Source organism: Petaurus breviceps, unplaced genomic scaffold, assembly GCF_028583685.1.
Source record: "Petaurus breviceps papuanus isolate PSGF00001 unplaced genomic scaffold, PetGlider_PUasm1.0 139, whole genome shotgun sequence".
In the NCBI taxonomy this organism is placed as follows: domain Eukaryota; kingdom Metazoa; phylum Chordata; class Mammalia; order Diprotodontia; family Petauridae; genus Petaurus; species Petaurus breviceps.
Window position 1 is genome coordinate 21,100,246 of NW_027185697.1, and position 26,367 is coordinate 21,126,612.

General features: G+C 36.9%; 1 pseudogene; it reads left to right on the forward strand.

The window, feature by feature from the left end:
- Positions 1–1,692: 1,692 nt before the first annotated feature.
- LOC138145869 (tectonic-3-like) lies at positions 1,693–2,936 on the forward strand (annotated as a pseudogene).
- The last annotated feature ends 23,431 nt before the right edge of the window (positions 2,937–26,367 follow it).

Sequence of the window (26,367 nt, forward strand, 5' to 3'; positions counted from 1 at the left end):
CCTAGTGTCCCTTTGGCCACAATAACTAATATGAGATTTTTTTTGTTTGCTTTTTTTCTTACTAGTTTCAGACTTCATCATCTGCACCCTCTAGGAGGAAACCATTCGAGGTGCTGCTAGACTCATCCATTGCTAACTTTTTGGAAATCTCTGGGTCCAAAATGATAGAATTGTAGACTTCCCTTTGGCCTCTGCTTTTTTTCCCCAGTTGATATAGTAAAGCCTTGAGATGAAGTTACTACTTCGGTCAGACCCACAAAGCTTCTGGTCATTTCTGTTCCTACTCCACACTCAGGACACGACAGGCAAAAAATCTTTGACCTGAATTGCCTCCCCTAGGAAAAAGTCTTCCTCAGTCCTCAATGGATCTGTGACCTAGCTGTGCGTTATGATGGGGCAGAGCTATCATTTTGTAGGTTCTTCTCTAGAAACAAGGCTAGGGTCCACTCTTTCAGATCTTCGATCTCTTCTTCTCCTAGTGCACATCAACAGGAGGGAATTCCCTCCCTGGCCAAACTCAAAGGTTCTGGACTGAAAGATTTCTGCATACATCCATCTATGTCCCAATGCTTTCCTGGCCTAGGAGACTGCTCCCTGTGATGTTTATTGTGGCTGTTGTTGTTATTAAGGATTCAGTATGGTGCTTTTCTTTTCTTTTCTTTTCTTTTCTTTTCTTTTCTTTTCTTTTCTTTTCTTCCTTTTCTTTTCTTTTCTTTTTTACTTTTTGGAGGGCAGTTGGGGTTAAGTGACTTGCCCAAGAACACACGGCTACTTTTTTTGTTAAGTGCCTGAGATGAGGTTTGAACTCAGGTCCTCCTGACTCTAGGGCTGGTGCTCTATTCACTGCACCACCTAGCCACCCTAGTTTGGTGCATTTTTGCACCCTTGTAGAGTATTTTTTGGCGGGGGGGAGGCAGTTCATGAGCAGGACTGTAGTTCATTCTAATCTGCTTCTTGGCCTTGTTTCATTATTCTCTATGATCTTGGGAAATTTATTTACTTTACTATTCTGGGCTTCATGTCCTAATTCATGAAATTAAAGATTTGGACTAGATTATCTCTACAGCCCTTTCTAACTCTAATACCGATCATCTGATCTTTCTGTAATGATCATATATTAGATATGAACTGGAAGAATAAGTGTAAAGAGGTAGAGAAGAAAAAGTAGAGCTGCTTATGGAAGTTTCTACCAACACATGAGCTATCAGTTCCATGTGTCCCTGCTACCTGACTAAGATTTTCATGTAGGTATCCTCTCTCCCTTAACAGCAACTTTTTCCCAATCCATAAGCATTCTTTGCACAAGCCTATTATTGCATAGAATCTGTGTTTGCAGCATCTAGACTTGTGTCTGAACAGATCTGTTTTCTTGTTTATGAACAAAAAGAAGAGGGTCAGTTCCACTCACCTATAAAATACATCAGTGCATTTATCTTCATCTCCTTCTCTAAAATGATTAAATAAAAGGACTCATTAAAAAGGAAATGACCCAACCACAATGACAGTCTAATGGAAAGGACAGTTCTGGGGCATCAGGAGGTAATGACCAGCCATTCTAAGGTCTCTGATATTAGTTTTCCTTTGTCAGCATGATTTCTATTGTCACATGCCACAGATCTCTGCATGTTCCATAAGTGGCTTGAATTTATTTATTTCTGACTCCAACTGAACTGACTGCCTATAAAACACTGAATGGGTGTATTCTGTTCTGATCTATTTCTCAAGTTATCATTACCGAGATTATTCAAACAGCCAACAAAAATAGGACCTAGAGCACTTTGCACTGAGAATAATGCTGCAATGGTTTTCTCCTTTATTCTCTTGATTCTTTGCATTCAAAGGTTTCCTGGACAGTGGAAGTACCACCTCCCTGTTCCTAGTTTCTTAGCAATCCAACAAGTAACTGCACTACAGATCTTTCACTTCGGGTCAGCTTCATGATCTTGAAGGCTCCAAAAGGTGTGCTAAAACTTCATAATTTGCACAAGTCTATAAAAATTACTTCTGAAGTCATTTCAACTCCAATAGATGGAAACACCTGTCATAACATGGTTTCCCAGGTTATCTATGAGGTAGAGACCAATGGGATCTTTGGAATTGAGAAAATCTCCATCTTTTTCATCCTGCCAAACCTGTCTGGGGATCCTGGAGCTTCTGTACAGACACACCTCACTACACATTTCCATGCTTTTCAGCATAGAAGAGCTCTTCTTCTTTGGGCTAGAAGTGGGAATGCTGGAGATATTTTTGGAATGTCCCTCCTAGTTTTAAAAGGTGATACTAGTTACCCAGTGACTATCCTACTGAGCCACAGTGATGGAAGTTGCTCTGTGTACAAACAAAAGTAGAATTTAGGGTCAATATGGGTAGAGAACAGTAACTGTGAGTAGTGCATGGTGAGATCTAGAAGATTCTTAGTGAAGCATCCAGTCCAGTACATCTAGGCATGCTGGGTAATTCAGAGCCATCCAACAGAGTATTTGGGGTTAAGCTTTTCACCAAGGATTGCAGTGCTCTGGCTAAAAATTTTACCTCTTGATGTTGCCTACCATTTTCCTTAGAGATTCAGGTATTGTGAGCATGTGCAGGTCTCTAATCCAACCCACAAACTCATGTATGAGGAGGCTGGTACCTGTATCAGCACCACTTTATTATATTCTGTCATCTGTGATAGAGGTATTTTGACAAAATTTGTGTTTTTCAATGACATCACAAAAAAGTTTACAAAGAGCCAGTCAGGAATAGACTGAATATTGCCATTCACTTCCTTTGCCCCACCTCCAAATGGGGTATTAAATGGAGAAATGGAATGTCTAAGAAGCTGGAGCTCATCAAAAACAAAACGACAACAAAAAAAAATTAGAGTTACTTGCCATTTCCTTCTCCAGAAACAGACAAAGCCATTAGAGCCATTCTGTAGCATCAATAGCAATTAAACTTGAGAAGACAAATTGAGAAGGTACAATCATATAAAAGATTTTTCCCTAAAATCATCATTGCAACTGTTAATAATACATTCTAACATACTCCCAAGTGGTACAAAGAACTGGATATAAAGGACTGGATTATGTACTGAATATTTCATTCCATTGATATAAGGGGCTCCAATTGGAGGGAGCTAAATGTACTAATGAAGGTGTGATGATATGTAACTTAAAGTTTCAGAGACTTGCATATAAGGGACTTGACATACCTGGAGAAACCAAGCAATTATGTGGGAGAGGCTGGACAGGAAGCCAGGTTTTCCTGGCTTTGATTATAGTTTTCTATGTTCTAAACATCAATGCATCCAGAGTTTGGGACTTGGATTCAAAAGTGTGTAAAATGAAACTTCTGAGAAGGTAGGATGAAGTCCAATTGGGAAGGCTTTAAATATCATGCTAAAGGTACTGGGAAGGTGTTAGTAAATGAAATCCAACAAGAAAGAAAATTACCTTCTCCCACATAGACCATTCGGTTTTTTATTCACCTGCTTAATCAGCAAGCATTTATTAATCATCTACTATGTGCTAAGCAGTGTTCTGAGTTCTAAGAAAACAGTAACAGAAATGAAATAGTCCCTGCCCTAAAATATTTATATTTATATGTATATTGATATCAATATCGATATATATATATATATATACATATATTCTGCTGAGGTAGCAGTGTACACAATACACACAAGGAACAAATATAACACAAATATATTTATATACACAACCACATGAATAAATGAATCAATATATGAATACATAAATAAATGAATGAATGAATTTGTTGCCTTTCATATGAAAAGTAAATAGAAAGAAATTATAGGATGGGGGCCCTTGAAAAATGGGTAGAATGCTACAAAAAACTGTTGAATTGAAATGTTATGCAGAGATTTCAGTTTAAAAAAATGAAGTTATATCATCATAAAAGATGATAAAAATAAATAAAAATGTTTACAAGATATATGGAGATAGTTTCCCTACCTTGTAAAAAAACAAACAAAAAAAAAACCATACAAGTCAGGATTCTTTACTTCCCTTCAATAAATGACATGGAATTAAAGACATAGACTGGAATTTGATCCTAGATGGCATCTAGTACAACTTCCTACTTATACATGAGGACATTGAGGCCCAGAAATGTTAAGCAAATTACCCAAAAATCATTGGGTCATCTATTTTGACCTGGAAGGGATATAAGATGGATATTGTGTATGTGTGTGTTTGTGTGTGTATGTGTGTGTAATTTTAGATATGTGGAAGTTGAGGTGCAGATATACTAAATTACATCTCCAAATTTGCACAGGTAGTTTAGTGTCAGAGATAGTATTTGAAACCAGGTTCTCTGATTCTAGGGCAGCTAGGTGGCATAGTAGATAAAGAATCGACTTGGAATCAGAAAGACACACTTCATGAGTTCAAATCCACCCTCAGATACTTACTCAATGTGTGACCCCGAGCAAGTGACTTCACCCTGTTTGCACCATTTTCTTCACCTATAAAAATGAGGTGGGCAAGAACAACCCCAAAAAGGGGGGGGGGGTTCAAGCTGAACACGGAATAATAGCCTCCTATCTAGTGCTAGTGCATTTGCCCCTTTACCTCATACAAGTTGAATACATAAAAAAAAACACCACTAGGAAATGAGTATGTTTTTTGAAAAAAAAATTGGTAGCTAATCGAATCACAAAACACAAGAATATCGACTTCTTAGAATAAGAAGTATGTTTGTTTTAATATCCCTAATAGCAAGTGTAGTAGCTACAGCACAGAAGATACTCATTAAACATTTATTGAACTGAATCATTTCTCGGCATTGCAAGGGTTTTCAGTCGCCTTGAATTTCAACCTGTAAAGGGTTATGAATTTTCTGTGCAATATAGCTGACACATCGTCATGGAGACTTTATATGAAGACCTTCAATGTCATGGAACAACCTGCTCAAGGAGGCCTCCCATTTCAGCTTTGGACAGCTCTTTCTCTTAGAGCATTGGAGGGTACTGACTATAAGTGCCATGTGCAACTTTTGAACCTCATTGTCCTGATTCCCAGTTAAGTTCACCTGCTACAGTACAACGCCATGCTTGGTACCAGTTAGAGAAGCGACAAATACAAAAAATCATAGAACACAAAATTACATGAGCTCTTACCTTATGAAAATTACAGTCTGAAAGGGAGAAATGAACACAAGAGAACTGAAATATTCACTATTACATAAGTGCATTAGAGAGAAACAGGAAAAAAATACTATAGAAGAATGGAAGGGGAAGATAAGTGACACAAGGCAGAGAATGAAGAAAGAGTAAAGGAAGGAAGAAAATAAACAAAGTATAATAAAAATTCTGTGGCATTTTTTTGGAATAGCATCCATAAGACCATGCAGAGGAGGAAGAAATATCAATCGACACAGTTTCTCCTCTTTTCATCTCTATAGCTTCCTTATCCATCAGGAGCTCCAAGTATGTAGAAAATACCACCTGGACCTTAAAAGACAGGTTTATCATATGTATCATCTGAGGCAGTAGGATTTGCTACATTTTAAAACTATGTGAATGACTTGTGAATATTAAATGAATGACATAAAAAGAGGTCATACACAAGAGATGGGATGACTGGTAGACCAAGATCTGGGGCTGGCTAATTGAAGGAAACAATCTTTTCTCATGAATGTTTCTGTGATAAATTTGTAGGCATTAAAATGGAGTTTTCTGCAGTCACTATCTCCCTCAACTGCTGATCCACATGGTAAGTCAGCAGAATTTGGAAAAGCACTTTAAAACTTTGAAAAGATATACTCATTCTGGATCCCTACACATTATGTCTAGATTTCTCCATTTAAAACTTTTTCGTTTAGGTTAAGGAATTTCAGAGCAGAGAACATGATTTAGCTTTGGATTAGCAAATTCAATTTAGTTGTTTTTTTTTTTTTTAGCTTTTAGTGTTTTACTATTGTGTTTCCCTATAATGCACACTTAAATATGTTTCTATTTTGTAATTTGTATTGAATGAAGGGATAAGGAAGAAGAATATTATTTTGTTCTCTTTACTATTGTGATATGTAATTATGTTATTTAACTTTGGGAATTGCAGATCTTAACATTGCTTCTTCAACAACTCAAAGATCCTGAATTTTATCTGTATGAGTATACGAATATAGTTAGCCATGAATCGCTAATTCAGCTAAGTGTCTTACAGAGTTTCCTAAGTGAATGCAATCTATCTCCTAAAGGACAAGCTTGAAAGAGAGGCAGTGAAGTGCAGGGGAAAGTGCTTTAATTGGAATCAGAAGACCTGCTTTCAAAAACCATCTGTTACTCGCTTCATGAGCTTGGTGAAGTCATCGTTCAATATGTATTTCATTTTACTCACTTATAAAATGGAAGGGACATGGACTAGGAGATAGGAAGATGTACCACCTGAAATCCCCTTTTAATTCACATCCATAGATAATATGGATTCTGATTCTATGGTTGTAATGCCCTCTAATGTTCATTATGCCGGGTGTTGGCCAAGACACATTCTGTAAGGGGAACCCAAATTCACAGCCTTTCTAACTTAGACATGCTTCAGTGGGAAGAACCCCACCAGGAAAGTGGTTCTGCATGGTGTGTCATTTGTGCAACATAGTAGGCATTACAGTACTAAAGGAACAGAGTTTCAAAAGGAATCTTGGTGACCATCTTGTTCAATTGATATCTAAAAAAGAATTTTCATGACATCATCTAGACCCTGCCTGACAACCTCCACTGAAAACAGATCTACATCTTCTGAGAATTTCAGCTTTGCTCTGTCACAGATTGATCAGAAATATTTTTTTAGCATTATTTTCCCCTTTTAATCAAACATAAATTTTCGACCTTGAAATTTCTCCCCACTGACCATAGTTCTGTCTTCCTGGACGAAAACAAGTGGAAACTATATTTATCCATACATAAACAAATTGATTAGAAATAATTAAATGATGAATGAATATTTTTGAAAGATTTTAAAATGATGCATATTTCTTCTTAATTAGGAACTTTGCACAATAACAAAATTTCAGAAATAAAAGGAACCTCAGTGGTCATCTTATATAGAATATAGCTAAAGAAATCCCTCTCTATATGATGCTTTAAAATAGTGCTAATACAGCCTTTCCTTAAATGATTCTATGAAGGGGAACTTTTAACTTCCCCAGACAGCTTTTTCCACTTTTAGATAGCTCTAATGGCTAAAACAGGTTCCATTTGTTTATTTGTTCTTTGCTTCCTCCTCCCCACCCACCTTCTAGTTCTAAGCAGCTACGTGAATTAGTTTAGAGGGCACTAGCCCTGGAATCAGGAAGATTTGAGTTCAAATCCAACATCAGATAGTTACTAGCTGTGGGACTCCAAGCAAGTCACTTTGTTTTAACTCACTACCAAATAAAATGGCAAACCACTGCAGAATATTTGCCAACAAAACTCCATGGAAAATATGGCCATGAAGAATCAAACACCACTGATAGGACTAAACAACAACACAATTCCTTATTCCGTCTTCTGGAGACAATTGTTAACACATATTTACTAAGTGCTTGCTATGTTCCAGACACTGTGGTGGTAAGTGCTGGGATACAAAGGCCTCAACCTTGCCTGTCTCTAAAGTTGTTACATTTTAATTGGGGATATAGCATGTAAATAATTAGGCACATATGAGACACATAGAGAAGTAGATGGTTAAAAACCTTAGTGTTAGGGAAAGATTTCCTACAGATAGTGGGATATGAGAAATGTCTTAAAGAAAATGAATTTTTAAAAGGTTGAAATAATGAGGGAAAATATTCCAGATGGATGGACAACTGACACCAAGTTACTGAAACTGGAGGGGGAGGGGGAGGAAGAGCAAGAAGGCATTTAGGGCTGGACAATAATTTGATTGGAAAGGAGTAAAGAATAATGAGGCCAGAAGGGAAGGAATGACCATGGTTTCATCATTTTAGAACCTAAAAAAAAAGAGTCAGCATGTGGTTTCTCTCTTTCCACCATTTCTTCCTGTTCATTGAAAAATAAAATAAATAATAATAAAATGTCCATGGTCAATGAAAGCTATGCAGCTAACTTCAATATACTTAGAGGTTAAATTTAATTATTCCAATGGAAAACAAATTCTGCAAACCAGGAAAAAATAATGTTCAATATAAAGGAGAAGAATTAAAAAAAATACAAAGCTATTTAGTACACATCCCCAAACACAGAATGATGCATTTCTTCCCTTACTCATCTTAATTCTAGTGATTTCTCTCTCTTAATTATTTCCTATTTCTGCTGTAATATAGCATGTTTACATATCTTTCTTTACTTGTCCCTCCCATTAAATTGTGATCTCCTTATGGGCAGGGACTCTCTTTATTAATTTTTGTTGTTATCTTCAGCTCTTGTCACAGTGCCTGGCACATAGTAGGCACCTAATAAAGGTTTATTAATTGCCAGAAGTAGAATGATCTGATTCAATGGGGAAGAACCTTGAAACTAGGAATCAAAATCTGAGACTGATTCAATGTACTGGCAAGGGGTGATGATGGGCTAAATTGCTTAATGTTTTCTATAAGTCAGTGTGTGTATTCACAAATATGTATATGTATATGTGTTTCATATCCATGTATACACATATCTATGTGTATATGTTATGCATACATACATACTGTATACTCTCTCTCTCTCTCTCTCTCTCTCTCTCTCTCTCTCTCTCTCTCTCTCTCTCTCTCTCTCTATCTAATTAACAAACAAAAAAAGGGAGGTGGGTACCACATTAGTAGTATGATATCTTTCTACAGCTAGCCAAGACTGGAAATAATCTGATGAGGTCAGAGTTTTAAAGCTGGTCTCATCTTACAGAATGATGAGTTTGTGGAGATGATGAAGTCCAGGAAAATAGCCAGGTGGGACATGATAAAGACAATTTCCTGGATTCCTTAAATCAAACTGAGAATCAAGTAGACAGAACCTTACAGATAGCCATACCCACTCTCTCTATCTAACTAGTGGAAGAAAGGCACTCCAGGAGCAGAGGGTCCTGATGTGGTGTGAATTTCAGAGTAAATTTCAGTTGGCAGAATGCTGAGTTTCTGGAGCCGGTGCAGTCCAGGAGAGCAGCCAGGTGAGAGATGAAATGTTTGAGGTGGAGCAAGTTGGTCAATATGGACATAGTATAAAATATATGAAAGGGATTAAAATGAAAGGGGATTGTAAAGGTTGGAAATGACCAGGTGTTAATAAGAAACGATGAGACCAATCATTTTATGAAAAACAAAAATATGGAAACGCATGAAATAATGAAGAATGATAATAGCAGAGCCAAAAAGACATTGTATAAAGTAACAGATATATTGTTTTAGGAATGATTGTGGTGGGATGGCTAGGTGGCACACTGAATAGAGCACCAGCACTGTAGTCAGGAGGATATGAGTTCAAATCTGCCCTCAGACACTTAACACAAAAACTAGCCATGTGACCTTCGGGAAGTTCCTTAACCCCAATTGCCTTCCAAAAAGCAAAAAAAAAAGATGATTCTGCAAATAAGTTACTTTGACTATTATAAATACCCAAATTAACTATAAAGAACATATTAAGGAATTAATATATTATTTGTGCTTTTGCTGCAGTGTAGATGCTAGGTAGGCATTTAAAAAAAAATGGGCCTAGCTCTGTGCAAAGATATGTGCTTGGGCATTGTCATTTCCAGAGAAAGGAAAACATGCTCTGTGGCAATAAATGGCTTCCTTTGTGTCCTAACCATGTGCAGGAGCTTGAGGTTAATCCTCTCTTTTAAGAAAAACTGCAAAATCTAGTCAAGCTCCCACAGAACTAATGCCCTTTCCTTTGTAAAGGACCATCCTACCCTTCCCTCACCACGCCATGGTATTTAATAAATTGTTTAAACTGATCAAAAGATTCAATCTTTGATGTTTAGGAGCTCAGAAAGAAGAGATAAGCTTCTTTCTTAATATAGTTGGCAAATCATTGCATCACCATATCTTATTACTTGAAAGGACCTCAGTTCAACCTATATCTCCACCTGTGGAATTCCCTCAACTACATCTCTAAGAGATGGACATCTATTCTTTGCTCAAAAATGTCTAAGGAGGAGAAAGCCACTACCTCCTGTATTGCTGAATTCCATTTCTGAATGGTTGGAATTATTTGGCAGTTTACTCCTTTGTTTTCACTTACAATCAAGCCTAAATCTATCTCCCAATCAATCTGTCAACAAGAATTAAAAAAAATCTGCCTTCAAGGGATTCACATTCTATTTGTTAAGACAACATGCAGAAAAGAAAAGATATATGCAAGATAAATATTGGTTAAAATTGCTGCAGCCTCCGTCAACAGAATAGTATATGGGCTAATTGCCTTACTTGGTTATAGCTAGAAATTTCCTAACCCCGCCCCCCAAAAAAAAGAAATAAACAAAAAAAAACAATAAATCTTTAAATGTTGTTGTTATTCTTTAAATGTTTGATTTTAGATGTCATTTGGAAGAAAGATTCAGCTTTTTCTGTATATGTCTTGACTTATTTCCAGCATAGAGACTTGGACTTCTCTATTCTGTATTTGCTGCCCTTTTTAGTTTCAATTTTACAGGATGAGATGGCTCTTCAAGGATAAATTCTTCACTTCTTTTTTAAAATTTTGTGGTGTTTATTAATGCCTTTGTTTACTTTTCCTTCCAGTTCCACAATTCCTTAAGTTTCAAATTTTCTCTCCCTACTCCCCCCCTTTGTGGCATACAATCAAGTACAGGATCTGCAATTATTTTCATATTAGACATTAGTCAGGATATAAAGGAGGACTGTATCACATGGAATGAAAAATGGGAAAGAGGAAACAAAATCAAGCAAGAAAAAGAAAGAGAGCAGGTAGTTTGCTTCAATCTGGATTCAAACTCACTTCTTTCTCGGGATGTAGATGTCTCTCTCCATCATTAGTCTTTTGGGATTGACATATAACTCTGCATTGCTGAAAAGAATCCATTCTATCAAAGTTGGTCATCACACATACATTGTGTGTGCAATTGTGTACAAATTTCTCCTGGTTCTACTCTTCTCACTCAGAATCAGTTCGTATAAGCCTCTCCATGTAAATATGAAGTTCATTTTCTCCTCTTATATCACAGTAGTATTCCATTACATGCATATACCACAACTTGTTCAGTCATTCCCCAATTGATGGGTATCCCCTTAATTTCCAATTCTTTGCCACCACAAAAAGAGCTGCTATACACATTTCTGTACATAGGGGTAATAAATTCATCACTTCTAAACTTACTCCAATGCTGCCAATTCAAGCCTTGATTAACATCCCCCAGCCTCTTCTCCCTTGTTATTGGAAAACAAGTATCAAACCCCTCCAATGCCTTCCTTTATAGAGGGCAGAGCTGAGACCAAATTGTATGATACAGTCAAAAAGCAGTACAAAAATAAAGCCAAACAAATCAGACTCACCCAACACAGTCCTAAAAAATGGACTACTGGGATTTTGGATATGAAGTCTTCTGAGGTAGGATGCTCCTTTTAACTGAAGGCCTTTAATTAGACACTCAATCACCAACTGTGCAGAAGTTATGAGAAGAATTATCTCCTACAAATGCCAATGATGAGAAAGCAATGAATAAAATGGTAGCAATAAGACCTATAAGCAAAAACACATCCCAATACAATAAAATAGTGGTGCTTATATTAGAAGAACAAATCTGTTACCTTATGATATTAATGGTTATCAAAGAGACAAGAAGAGCTGTCATCACCAGCTTCCAAAATAGGCATCCAGTACATTCCACTCCCCCCTAGCCTGCCAGTGAATGATCAGAAGATAGACCCAAAGCACCTGTTCCCCCTTTGGGAAGCCATGAGCATCTCTCACCAATCCAAGAATCCTCCTGTTTCCCAGTTTCTACAAAATGAAATATACACATTGTCAGGCAAATGCCAAATCACATCTCTAATCCAATCCAATCAAAATTTATGAATCACCTATTATGTGCTAGGCATTGTGTTAAGTGGTGGTGGACACAATAAAATAAATAGAGACAGTCTCTGCTTTCAAGAAATTTATAACCTAAAGGTGGAGACAACATGCAAAAAGAGGCAGGAAAGAAGAGGGATATCAGGAGCTAGAGAGAGTAGTGGGAAAGAGGAGGGCATATTTTTCCATGGAGCTGAATCCAGGCAGAGCAGCAGATCAAAAATCCTATGTATGCATGTGATAGTAATGGAATATAAAGATTCCCCTGTATTGGCTTGGTTTTCAAATTGATTGTGTTAAAACCGAGAGCTTGTTAATCCCACCTGTGGGATGGACTTGTTGACTTGAAAAGAGAGTCCTGAACTGGGAGGAGCTGGTGATGTAGATTTGGAGAGACACAAGAGAGAGGCAGAAGAACTTTTTGGAAGCAGCACCTTTGGAGGCAGAGACAGAGAGAGGATTGTCCTGCAGGACAGTCTCAGTAGCTCTGAACCAACAGAAAGGTTCCAGGACTTCTTCAACAACAGGACTGTCTTTCACCAGTGGACAAATCTGGCAAAACAACATCAAAACAGACAGACAAAGTACCAGCAAAACAGCCATGTCTCCTCAGTCTTTGGCAGCTCCGGGTTCAGGTCTCAAAAGTCCAGGGCAATTCAAAGTGGCCCTCAGCAATCCTCTCAGTCTCTCTCTGCCTCCAAAGGTGCTGCTTCCAAAAAGTTCTTCTGCCTCTCTCTTGTGTCTCTCCAAATCTACGTCACCAGCTCTTCCCAGGTCAGGAGTCTCTTTTCAAGTCAACAAGTCCATCCCACAGGTGGGATTAACAAGCTCTTGGTTTTAACACAATCAATTTGAAAACCAAGCCAATACAAGGGAATCTTTATATTCCATTACTATCACAATGCATTAAAAATCCTTTTGTTTTTATTTCTACTAAGAAATGCATTGAGGAGTTTGGTAATCCAGTCTTCTAATCACAATGCAGAGGAGCCTGAGGGATGTCAATCAAGGCTTGAGTCCGCATTTTAGTAGTGACGTTAGAAGTGATGAGCTTATCCTCAAAGAACCTTGTGCTGTAGAGTTGAAATGAAGAAGGGAAGCAAAAGCAAAATGGAGCCTCAAGACCACTAGTTCTGCTGGAGGACACCCAAGCCATAGTCTGCTGTTATCCTTGAACCCCACTGTCTTCTTGGTTGCTATTTATTTGCCTTCCTTTGCTCTCTAGGTTCTCAGGACATTGCTGTCTAGCTTGCCAAATGAGCTGTATGAGTGCCATCTGTTGTCTTCATCTATCTTGTAATAAACGGGACCAAGAGCTTTCCTTTATACAATACTGCTCCAAGTAGAACGTGAGCTCCTAAGAAGCCAAGACTGTTCTAATTATCTGTTTATCTTCCTAGTACTTAGGGCAGTGCTTGGTATATAGTAAATGAGGAATAAATTATTTTCATTGCATTCTGGGTGGTTCTCTACATTTCTTTTCTCTATATTTCCAGAGTAAAGTCACTGTCATTAAATTTCCAGTTTAAAAAACTATCAAACATAAGGATGATTAATTAAAATAACAACACACACACCTCATTAGTCAATTAGCTACATGCAAATCTGCTTCTGATCATTAATTCCTGGATGAAAATTTGAGAAACTGAAAATACAATGAGCATAAACCATTTAAAATGCTGAAATTTCCAATTCTCAACAATTATATAAGAATTCCAATTTGATGAGAAAAATCAATTTAGGGTCATCTAGAAAAAATAAAACATGCATTATTGCAAATTACTTTACTGTGTTAGTAGGAACATCAGTGAAACCACATGATAAAAAGACCCTTTTGATATTTCTAATGTCCTTTGAATGCTTCTCCCTTATATGAAAATGCAGGTATATTAATTTTTTTAGGTAGATCAAGGAATTGATAACATTACCATGGGGGTTATTGGACCCTGGGGGAAAAAATCTAATATGGGAACAGATTGGTTACTCTAAAAAATCTTTTAAAATTAGAATCAAATATACAATTTTTAGACTTCTTAAAGTAAGAATCTAAAACTCTTGATGCATTTTCAATTTTACATTTTCATCCCTAATTTTTTTTGGAACTGAAACATGTACGTATTGGGAGAAACATTTACTCAGTCATATAGTCAGTAAAATTTGATTAAGGATTTCTATAAACTATTACCTCAATCAGGGAGACAGGGCAATAGAATTGTGGGAGCAGGAAGGTAGCATTTATTTCTGCCAATATCCCTAATATAGACATTAATCTTTCTCTCCCTGTCTAATATTTCCTGAAAACAGCGTAGAAAAATATGGACACCCAAAGACTGTGAGTCAATATGCTGTTATTTGCATTGGATATGGGAAGAAAAGGAGAGCCAAGAGATCCTCTAGCCTGTCTCCTGGACACATTTCCTAGTACCACAGAGAATGTGATTTGAGAAAGATCTAAAAATCTATTATTTTACTGGAGGTCGATCCTGGAGTATGAATATATCTTTCAAATTTTCCCTCAATAAAAATGTCGATATTCAAAGATATGGGGGTAGGGGGGGAGACAGAGAGAGAGAGAGAGACAGAGACAGATAGAGAGAGAGAGAGACTTGGGCAAGTTACTTAATCCCAATTGCCCCCCAAAAAAGAAAAAAAGAAAAAAAAAGCCAATTCTGCTACTTGTTCCCTATGTAGCATTGGACTACTCACATAAACTCTCTGAGACTTTGAATCCCCACCAATAAAAGGAAGGGGTTAGATTAACTCGTGGTATCTTAACTCTTTTTTAGTGCTTTAAAAAAAAAAAAATATATATATATATATATTATCATATACCCCTCTGAAGAAGCCTATGAAACCTCAGAATAATATTTATAAATGTATAAAATAGAATAAATTATATAATTATAACATTATTATAAATTATAAATAGAATAAAGTGGGACACATAAAAAACAAGGAATTTTATTACAATGAAAAATTGGTATATATTTTCTCCATGCAAATTAACTGATCCTGCGAAATCCATCCATTGGACCCAGGTTAAGAATCTAGAATGTGTAAATCTGGGTATTTTTAATCAATGGATTAATTAATTAACCAATTAATTAATAGATTGATTAACATTTCACAAATCACTTTTAAAAATATTTATTTAATTCAAATTTTTAATTCAATTTTTAAATTAATGTTAATTAAATCCATATTTATAACTATTTTATTTATTTAAATAATTTATATCATACTACCTTTATTTCCCCTCATGTAAGTCCCTGAGGACAAACTCTTTAAAAAAAATTGCCGGGGTGGCCAGGTGGCACAGCGAGTAAGAGCACCAGCCCCAGTGTCAGGATGACCTGGGGATTGAATCCGGGCTCAGACACTTAGCACCCACCCAGAAACACCTGGCCATGTAACCTTCATCTAGTTACTTAACCCCTATTGCTTTAAAAAAAAATGCCATTGCCTAACAATAGACCTGAACATTTGAAGAAACATCTGTTGCTGTTTTAACTGTGAATGGTTCTCTGGGTGTTAAAGTGAATCCAATACAGTTTTAAATATAGACTAGGAAAAAACACATATATGCCATATATTGTATTGTATTCCATTCTATTATGTCCCATTCTATATTGGATTGGATTTTGTTATGTTTTCTTATGCTCCAGCTTTCCAGTGTCAAAAAAAGAAAAATTAGATACATTAGATGCCACAGGACAAACAAACTTACATTTATTCCTTATCTTCTCTAAAAGAGAAAAACATGTATAAATAGTTTAACATCAAAATTATGATAGAAATCCTGTATATTCCCCAAGTTATACCTAATTTTCATAACCATGTGCAGAGATATGGTTTTAAAATAAGAAACAGTAATGTAATTAAATATTATTGTGCATTTAAAAAAATGAGCAATATAAGGAATTAAGAGAAAAGTTTGAAGAAATTATTGGATTGATTCAAAGTGAAATAAACAGAAACAGAGAACAATTTACACAAAATATAAAAAATGTATTTTTTTCCTCATAGATTGATAGAAGACTACCAAGAAAGAATGTTGTATATGCTGTCTCATTATCTTTCTGCAATGCACAAACACACATATATACACATATATGTATATACAGACATACCTATAATTATTCCCTTTTTTTTCTAACAAAGAAGGGTTCATTGGGTAAAGTCAATGCTTTGAAAATATAAATAAAGTAAAAATGTTGCTTTAAAAATTAGTAATGTCTAATTAGTATAATGAAATGGAGCCTAACACGTTTATCTACTGTGTCACACAGTGATTGTTTTATACAGGGCTCAAACCCAAGCAGACAAGCTCCTTTGTTTTTTCCTTCCTGGTATGCTGTGATATGAGTGGAGACTCTGTAAGCACATTTTACATAATCCCCTTTTATAACACTAATAGTGCTGTTATCTTTATTTAACTGCTAATTTACCTCAATGCCTTCTTCTACTAGAGTAAAACTACATGCATATCTTGAAAGGTCTCCTACATCAAGCTTACTGGGGTTCCTAGACATCTTCAGGCTATATGGACAAGGTCCTCGAAACTTGCATTACATTATTAAATGAGTTCTCTGCTTTGCAGTTCAGTTCTCACCTGAATCCTCATACTTTTCTAAAACAGATTGAAGAGATAGCTAAGTAGTGCAGTAGATAGAATTCTGGACTCTAGGCAGGAAGACCTGAATTCAAATCCTTCCTGAGATTCTCAGTTTTGTATATCCTGGTTTCCTCATCTATAAAATGAGAATTATAATAACTCCCTCCTTCTAGGATTCTTGTAAGGATAAAAGGAATTACTACTTGGAGAGCTCTTTGCAATGCTTAGAGCAATACATAAATACCAGCTATAAGTATTATCATATACTTGTGCATCCATTTTTGTTAAAGTTAGGTGTTTAATTCTAAGGACAGGGACTGATTTTTTTTCTTCTCCATTTCATATCTATCAGTTTTGACTCTCTTGATGGATTATAAACTCCTTGCAACAAGAACTATAAATAAGGTTTTCTTTCTATCTTAAGAGTCAGGAAGGCCTCAATTGCAAGACTACCTCAGATCTCTGTGACTAGTTGGGTGACCCTTCAAGAATCCCAAACTCCTGGATACTTTATTTCATCATCTGTAGAAATTGGCATGATAGGGGGGCAAAGTCAAGATGGTGGGGCAGAAACAGGACCTCCATCCGGGTCCGGCTCCCACCACTTCCAATCTATGGAAAAGGTGACTCTGAACAAACTTTGGAGCTACAGAACCCACAAAATGACACAGAGAAGCTAACCTGCTGCTGAGGACAGCCTAGCAAGACAGCAGGATTTCACAGGAATCAGCCAGCATAGCACCCAGGGAGCCTAGCCCAGCACCAGGCAAGGTTTTAGCCCCAGGCAGGCCTTACCAGCCACCAGCTGTAGGGATGCCAGATCAACAGCAGTTGTGGTGGTCTGGAATTATCAACACATAGATGCAAAGGACAAAGTGAGAGGTAAGTGAAGTGTGCACTTTGGGACCCAGTAGTTGGAAGTGTATGGCCCTTTTGGCCCTTGGGTGAGTGTGTTTTGTTTTTTTAATCCCTTTATATTATGCCTGACATCAGTTTTTTTCTTGACCTTGAGAAAATGGGGGAGTAATCCAACCTGGGGCAATTCTGGAAGGAAGTTTACTCTCCCCTATTCATCTGTAAAGCCCAAACTGGCTTATATTCAAATTCTGCCCATTGTTCCTAACTTTTTCCAAGGGCATCAATTTCAGGCTCTGGCAGCTCTAATCCATGGGACCTTGTGTCAATCACAGTATGTAAGATTTCTGATTTCCTTTTCTTTTAACTGGAGTTGACAAATGGAATAAACCTTAGTATTCATATAGTATCCTAAAACATTTTTTTAAAATTTGTGACAAGTAAGTAAGGTAGATACTAAAGGTACTATTACATCCATTTTATAGATCCACACATTGAGCTTCAGAGAACTGGAGCCTTTTATGTTATAAACCACCTGAAATATGCACCAAAGGGAAGATTTCAATTTAAGTCTTACTGAAGACAAGGCTAAATTCTCCTACTTACCAAATGCCTCCAGCTCATGGTATGGAAAGAAAAAAAAAATTTTGTGAAGTAAGTGTTATAAGTTTAGGCTCATACATGCAAGGTTGCAAGGGAACTGAGAAGTCATTAGCTCCAAACACTTCATTTTGTATAAGAGAAAACTGAGCTTCACCAAGCATGGAAACCTATGCCTATAGTTATGGAGAGTAGAATTCAAATCTGGTTTTACTAGCTGTATAGACCTCAATCTGTTTGTCTCTTCTTTCTCAACTGTAAAATAGACTGTTGTGAGGATCCAATGAGAAGACATTTAATAAATGTTTCTTTATTTCCTTTCTGAGATGACTTCCCCAGTTTTACAGAACTAGTTTAAGTGTCTGAGGCAGGATATGAAGCCAGAACTTTCTGATTCCAATCCAGGCCACCATCCTCTAAGCCAAAATTTCTCACTGTAGTCACTGGTGGATTTGGGGTTATTCCTATTCAGCATAGTTAGTTTTGAAGAGAAGGGAAAAATTAAATTTAATTCAATTAGACAGGGGTAGACATCTATACCCACAAGTGGTCTGAACAATTCCCATTTGCAATGAAGAATATTCAATCTGCTTTGTGCGACTCCAAATATTCTCTTTGTCCTTCTTCAGGCTGAACATTTTTGAAGTACTGGGTTTCTTTCACTTTGCCACAGTTTTGTGATAATGACATGGGCCAAAATGTAGATCAGCTGGTGGTGCAATGGATAAAGTGTTGGCCCTGGAGTCAGGAAGACTCATATTCCTGAGTTCAAATCTGGACTCAAATACTTACTACTTGTAGAGCCCTGGTCAAGTCACTTAATCCTGTTTGCCTCAGTTTCTTCATCTGGAAAATGAGTTGTAGAAGGAAATGAAAAAATAATTCCATTATTTATAACAAGAAAACCTCAAATGGGGTCATGAAGAGTTGAACACAACTAAACAAGAATATGATGAAGGGCTTAGGGGCCATGTTAAATAAATATTGACGTAAAGAATTAGAGATGTTAAGCTTATTAATGACCCAAAGGGAACACAAAAACTTTCCTAGAGGTGCCAGGGAAAGAGATTTAGTTCTGGAATCTGATTTGATGCACTTTCCAATCCTAACTCCATTACCCATATGACCTAGAATCAAACATTTTGTTTCTTTGGGATTTGTTTTCTTTATTTTTGAGGGGAAGAAAATTATTGTAGCACTTCTTAAACTGTGTGTCCTGACCCCACATGGTGACAGTAAAAGGTTTCACAAAGTTCCACCAGCAAAATTAATTAAAAATGTGTAACAAACCCGAGGTGCTTCTGGCAGCTCTTGCCCCTGCTGCTTTGTGCAACTTCACTGCAGTCTTGGTTCTGAACACACAGCATGTACACTTTGCACTGTGCATGTCCTCAAGCCATGTAATGCCAGCAAATACTGCTGAAATGTGCAAAGGGATCCTAAATTGAAAAAGTTAAAGACCAGGCCCAGATTAACTCTGAGGTGCTTCCCAGTTCTATGCCTGTTGCTCTTTCTGCTTTCAACTCTGTAGAGAAAAAGTGCAGGTCCAGGTCAAGTTCATGACTTCTAATCTTATGACCAGGCTGCTAACTCTGACACTAACTGGACCCACTTTCCTCAGTCTCCTTTCCCCACAGATTGACAGACTACAGCATTGTAGCAGCAAGCACCCCAGCGTCCCCAGGGTTGCTGCCAACACAGGTTCTTGGATCTGCTTTGATAAAGGAAAGCAACTCAAATTGGATTAACAAGCTTACTTTAATCAGTCAAATATATAGAGTTTACCTAGTTCAGGGGAAAAAGTTCAGCACCCCAAACTTCACAATATATAGACAGAATTATCAAGACAGAAACAGATCAAGTAGACAGATTTCCAAACTGTTCAACCATTACATTCATACCAAATCAACATTTGGGTTTTTCAAAGCTGGGGGGCTCTCAACAACAGCTTCCTAGAATCTCATCTGATCAAATCACAGAACACTTCTCAAAGTGAGCCCCAAAACAAAGCCTCACATCAGGGCTTATATAGCCTTCTCCTGGCTCAGAGAATGTAACAACCTTCTGGACCCACTGGCCAATCAAAAAGTATCTACTGAAAAACAAGCTTCCCACCCCAGGCTCCAGGTACCCTTTAGCTGAGGGGCAGGGAAGATCTTAAAAATTTACATTCCCATTACAAGCATAGAGTACCATCCTCCTCCAGAAGTGGACTTTGGGGCTCATATCATTTAGCATCTGCTGCTCTGTCTGCTTCCAATCCATACACCAACATATACCGAAGCTGTGTACACCATGGTTTCTCCCTCCCCCACGCATACTCTCTGGCCTCCTTTTCTCTGTTATCTCCCTCCTTTAGAGGGTAGGCTTTTTGAAGATGGGAACTACCTTTATTTTTATTAATTATATCCCCAGTACTTAGCATAGAGCCTGGTTCATAATGGATGCTTAATAAGTGTTTATTAGATTCATTTTGATCTTATGAAAATTATTTGAAAAGTTCTAGACTTGTACTGTTGGTCCTTCAGAGGACAGAACCAGGAATTATGTGTATAAATTGAAAAAAAACCCAACAAATTTCTTCCTAATGTTAGATGGGTGGAACAAAAGAAAACAACCACAAAACAAAACTTCATAACAATTATCTCTGTCCATAATTGGGATAGTACAATTGGCTTTTGTAGAATGTCCTGAGTAGCTCCTCATTGGAGGTATTTAAACTGGATCTGAATGACAACTTCTTTATCATAGCAAGGATTGCCTTCCCAGTTCCAGCAGTTGCTGTGAAACATTCAAAAATCCAAATTTTTTATTCCATCTACCCTATGTTTTTGAAAAAAAAATTATTTGGCATCAGGTCTAAATCTCTTTCCTTTCTATCCAATGCTCCTAATTCTGCTCATTGGTCCAGTAAAAAAATAATAATTCATCGGAGTGCTTGGCATTCTTCATCCAACCATACAATTTGGTGGTGATGATGTCGATGGTAGCATTTCTATGGTACTTTAAGGTTTCCAAAGTTCCTTACAAATGTTATGTCAGTCAATCTTCATAACAACCCAAGGAAGCAGGTGTCATCATTATCCCCATTTTGGAGATTAGGAAACCAAAGCAGAGAGAGGTTAAGTAAAATGTCCAGCGTCACACAGCTATTGGATATCTAAGGTCAGATTTTAACTCATATCTTCCTGAGTCCAGGTCCAAAATCTACATGGCCACTTAACTGACCATAGGAAGAGGAAAGATGGTAATGTACTTCCTGGCCATCATTGAGGCACCATTCAAACAGGAGAAAATGTCTCTACCATAGTGAAAGAGTATCAATGACTCCTGAAACTGATGGACATGAGATTCTAAATAACTACAATATAATAGAGTGATTTTATTTTGTCTTCCCTTTCTGTTTCCCTAGAGACTTATGTTACTGAAGAAAAATCAGTCAGACTCTTCCTCTCTCTGGAAGAAATTGAACCTTGTAAATTATTTATTTTGCTGGAAGGGATGACACTGGAGTCCCTGTAGCCCAGATTGTTGAGAAAAGGTGGGCAAGGCTAAACACTGCATAGATGAAGTAGAATTCTTGAAAAGTTAAAACATACGCAAACACCAGGAAATGTGTTCTATTATTTATGGGAAATACATTCTTTCTTTTCCCCTCCCTTAGTAGAGAAGAAAATAAGGTGTTCTTAGCTCTGAAAAACCATCCCAAAGTCATGAGTTAAGTGAGTTTTTTTCCCCTTTCACTTTAGAGGATTTAATTATTAATAATCAAAACAGCATTAGATATTCCCTGGCAAAGGAAGTGTATCAGGTGCTTTAGGAGGTTATTTCTCACAAATTATCTTCTTTTTCCCTATGATAGCTCCATGAGAAAGATTTTGCAAGGATTACCCATAAACTCCCTTATTCTCAGCGGTCCCCCCCAACTCTCATTTATGAAATTAAAAATTAATATATTTGTACTTCATTACATCGCTGATTTCAAAGATCCCATATTAATATTCCTAAGAGAAAGTTATTTTCTTATATTAATTCCTTGATTATACATGGGGGATTTTTAAAAGAGGAAGAGGGCAACTTATTTATGAAGGTGAACAGAACAGCTTAGAAAGAAAAAAAAAAAGCTTGCTAAAGATCAGACAGTTATCCCAGTTACCTGGGTTTGCAAATTAGGTGTAGCCCTCAGCTCCTTTTTGTCTTATCCTCCCATATCCAGTCAGTCACCAAGTCCTGTCCTTTCTACCTTCATAACATCTCTGTATAGATAACCCTGCTTCCTCTGCATCATCATCATCATTATCCTGGTTCAGACCCCCAATACCTCAACCGTGCACTAAGCCTATTGGTTTGTTTCCCTGTCTCAAATCTTTTCCCACTCCAGGCAGTTTTAAAAGTGATCTTCCTAAAACATAGGTATGACAATGTCACCCTCTTATTCAATAAATTCCAGTCCCTGCTTATTAACTCCAACACCCACTCAAATAAATATTTTGTTTAGCCTTGAAAGCCTTATTACTTTTCTTGTCTTCGTACAAGTTACACACTTTCACCCGTGATCCAGAAGCAATTGTCTATTTACTGTTCCTCAATGAAACATTCCATGTCCTGACTTCAAGCATTTTCACTGGTTGTCTCCCATGCCCAGGGTTATCTCTCTCCTCATCTCTGAATCCTGGCTTTCTTGGCTTTCCTGAAATTTCAGCTGAAATCCCACCTTCTACAGGAAGTCTTTCCCAAATGCATCCCCTTTAATGTTAGTGCCTTCCCTATATTAATCATCTATTTACCCCATTTATAACTTGCTTGTAAATAGAGTCAATACTTAACATTCTCACATTTAACTTTTGTGACTTCAAGTGTTCATGTGATTTTATTAATAAGCTCATTTTACTTTTATGTTGGCAGTGATGCATATGTGTGGCTATTCAGTGTAGAGAAAAAGAAATGAGAGGAACAATGCAGGCAAGTTTGTGGAGTGACTGTTATTCTACCAGGGTGGTTTGGTATATATGACCAGCTGGTTAGGGAAATCAAGACTGTCAATTCCATTATAAATTCTATCTCAAGGTTAAATGCAACTCACCTCTGCTATGGGTATGCAATCAGAAAGCAAGACCATTAAACATCTCCTATAACTGATAGATTAGTTCATGCTGGTACATACTTTATGATCTCCAATGCCATCCACCAGCTGTGAAGGACAGAGTTTTGGAGGTGAGGTAGAAATATCCTAAGTCTTAGCATAATCGGATAGCTGTGACTAAAGTCTCAGTATGATCTCCCTTAGTTTTCACAAGATAGCAAGGAAGAAATGTGCAAAGGAGTATAGCATAATGCCATCAAACCACCATCTGACGCAGTGAAAGGTAAGATTCAGGTTAAAAATATTTTACTTTTAAGAATTTTATTTGGCATATATTACTTGTGGTTCTGTAGATTTTGAGTATCATGAAAAGTTAATATTGTCTGAAATATACATACATACATATATGTATATATATATATATACACACACAAACACACATGTGTGTTTCAATTTAGGAGTTAGGATAAAGGGTCACAGAATTCTAGGGAGTTACTAGTAAGAAAAATGTTTTGCATGTTAACAATTTTATTTTATGAGCTTCATTTTATGAGTTATTTAATTATTACTGCATCAGGAAAAGTTCACAGTGTGAGAATTAATATTTTGTTATGAAGAATTATATGGAGAGAAGTGTGTTTTCAGTAATCTATAGTGAAAAATTACTGTTTTGGTGGTCCTGGTTACTTAGCCCTTATTTCCATTAAGTTAAATGTATCAACATTCAGGTTTTTTTTTTATTTATTGCTGTTTTCTAGGAATGTATTCTAGGAATAGTTGAGGATTGACTGTACTTATTTTCATGTGTTCTTTTCATGTTTTAGATCAAGAGCTCAATGATGGCAGGGACTATGTGTTGCCTTTCTTTGTAGTTCTCAGTGCTATGTGGGGCCCATAGTAGGTAACTGGTAAATACTTGTTGTCTTGACTTTGTGTTGCACAACTGAAGAAATTTGACTGAGTGAGTCACAGTCTATCCTGCTTCTTTTTGATCTGTGCTTTAGACAGTTCTGGGGCACCATCAGTGCCTACAATAAAATGCCAAAGCAACATGCGAGAAAGATGGGCAGAAGGCCAACAAAGCTAATGCTGGGGGGAGTAATTCAGGATCTTAGGCCAAATTCTCTAGGTTTCTGTTAACAAGTAAGGGTGAAGGAGAAACTCATCAAACACAGCCAAAGAGAACCAGATGATGTGGATTTACTGAAAATGAAAACACAATCTAAAAGCCAAGATTTTAAAAAAGGATAAAGATCACAGGCAAGTATGTGCATTTGTGGAATGGAGAGAGATGACTTTTTTCATTTGATATAATCAGGATATGTGGTATATTTGAAAGAACACTGAACTTAACCTGAGAAGTGCTAAGTCAAAATCTTGGTTCCTCCATTTGTACAAAGCATTTAGCAAGTCATTTCAATAAATCAGTGATTCATTCATTCAATAGATCAATTTATTAGGTATATACTAAGTTCTGTCGATCATGCTATGCATCCGAGATACAAAGAAATTTAAAAACACTGTCCCAGTCCTCACAAAGTTCACATTGTAAAGGGGAGATGAAAAAAAAGAATTAAGCACATAAAAGATATCTACATAGCAGATCACAAGTAACCATGGAGGGAAGTCATGAGCAGAGGGAATCATGACATTTTTTATGCAGAAGGTGGGATGTTAACTCAGTCTTGAAGGAAACCAAGCAAACTAAGAGACAGAGGTGAGAATTGAGAGTACTTTAGGCATAAGGGACACTCAATGCCAAATAAAAGGCAGGGGGGAACGGCTAGGTGGTGCAGTGAATAGAGCACCGGCCTTGGAGTCAGGAGTACCTGAGTTCAAATCTGGCATCAGAAACTTAACACAAAAACTAGCTTGTGACCTTGGGCAAGTCAGTTAACCCCAATTGCCCTCCAAAAAGCAAAAAATAAAATTAAAATAAAAGCCAGGAAATGGAATACCTTATGCAACAAATAGAAAGTGTGTCAGTGTAAGTCATTGTGTATATGAAAAAAAAATAAATTTTGGGAAGACTTCACCTCCCTCTCCCTCAGTTTGACTTCTCTACAACATGATGGGGATAGACTACATGAATTTTATTCTAAATATGATGATACATTCTTATCAGTTATAAAAGCTGATGCTTTAGTGCACTAAGTAAAAGTAGTCTAGAATCAAATTGTAAACCAATCTGGTCATTGAAATCAGGCCTTGGCAGGTTTAGACAAAAAATGCAAAAATTTTTGTAGCTGCAATGGTTCTCAGAGATTTCTTTGTAGAATCTCTTTCTTTATCGTCTTTTTCTCCTCATCTGTAAAGGTAATGCCAAGACATTCCAGTATCTTTTTAAAGAAAATCCCAAATAGGTCTCCTTCAAATTCTGTCACAGATCGCACCTTCTTGGCCATTCTTTCCTTTGCCTTGTGCTGATTCATATGTCTACCTCTAATGTAAAGGCAGGATTTAAACACGGTTTAGATTAATATAAACACAGTAAAAGGAAAATAAAACAGGCACATTTAACATATCTTGGTTATCTCTTTATTTCCAAGATTCAGCCTTTACAACCAAGCTTTTGAACCCAGTGCCTTCCTCAACAGCTCACTCGTACCTTCTCCATGTATCACATCTGTTGAAAATCTTATTAGTTTTGCATAACTACACATGTACAGCCTATATTGAATTGCTTATCTTCCCAGTAGGGGTGGGTGATGATGGAAGAAGGGAATGAATCTGGAAATCACAGTTTTAAAATAAAATGTTAAAAAAAACATTATTATTATTATTATTATTATTATTATTATTTTATATGCAACTGGGAAATAAGATATATAGGCACGGGGGTACAGAGTTCCATCTTGCCCTATGGAAGGTTGGAGGGGAAATGGGGGAGGACAAAGGAGAGAGCAGAATGGGGGGGAAGGGATATTCAGTGAGAACATGGTTTTGGGATGGTGGGTGGGGGAAAGATAGGGAGAAAATTTGTAAATTAAAACCTTGCGGAGATGAATGTTGAAAACAAAAAAAATATCATTCATTAACACATAAGACACATGGGATTTATATCCATCTCTCCACTCACTCAGGCAATACTTGAATTTGGTTGTTTTTCACTTCTTACCTAGCAATAGCCTTCTAAATGTTCTCCTTGCCTGATCTTCAATGAAAGCCATCTTTCCCTCAAATTTGACAAAGCCACTCTGCTGTGCAATGGGCAATGTTTCTTCTGTGTTACATCCAGGCTCAAATATAAAATCATTTATT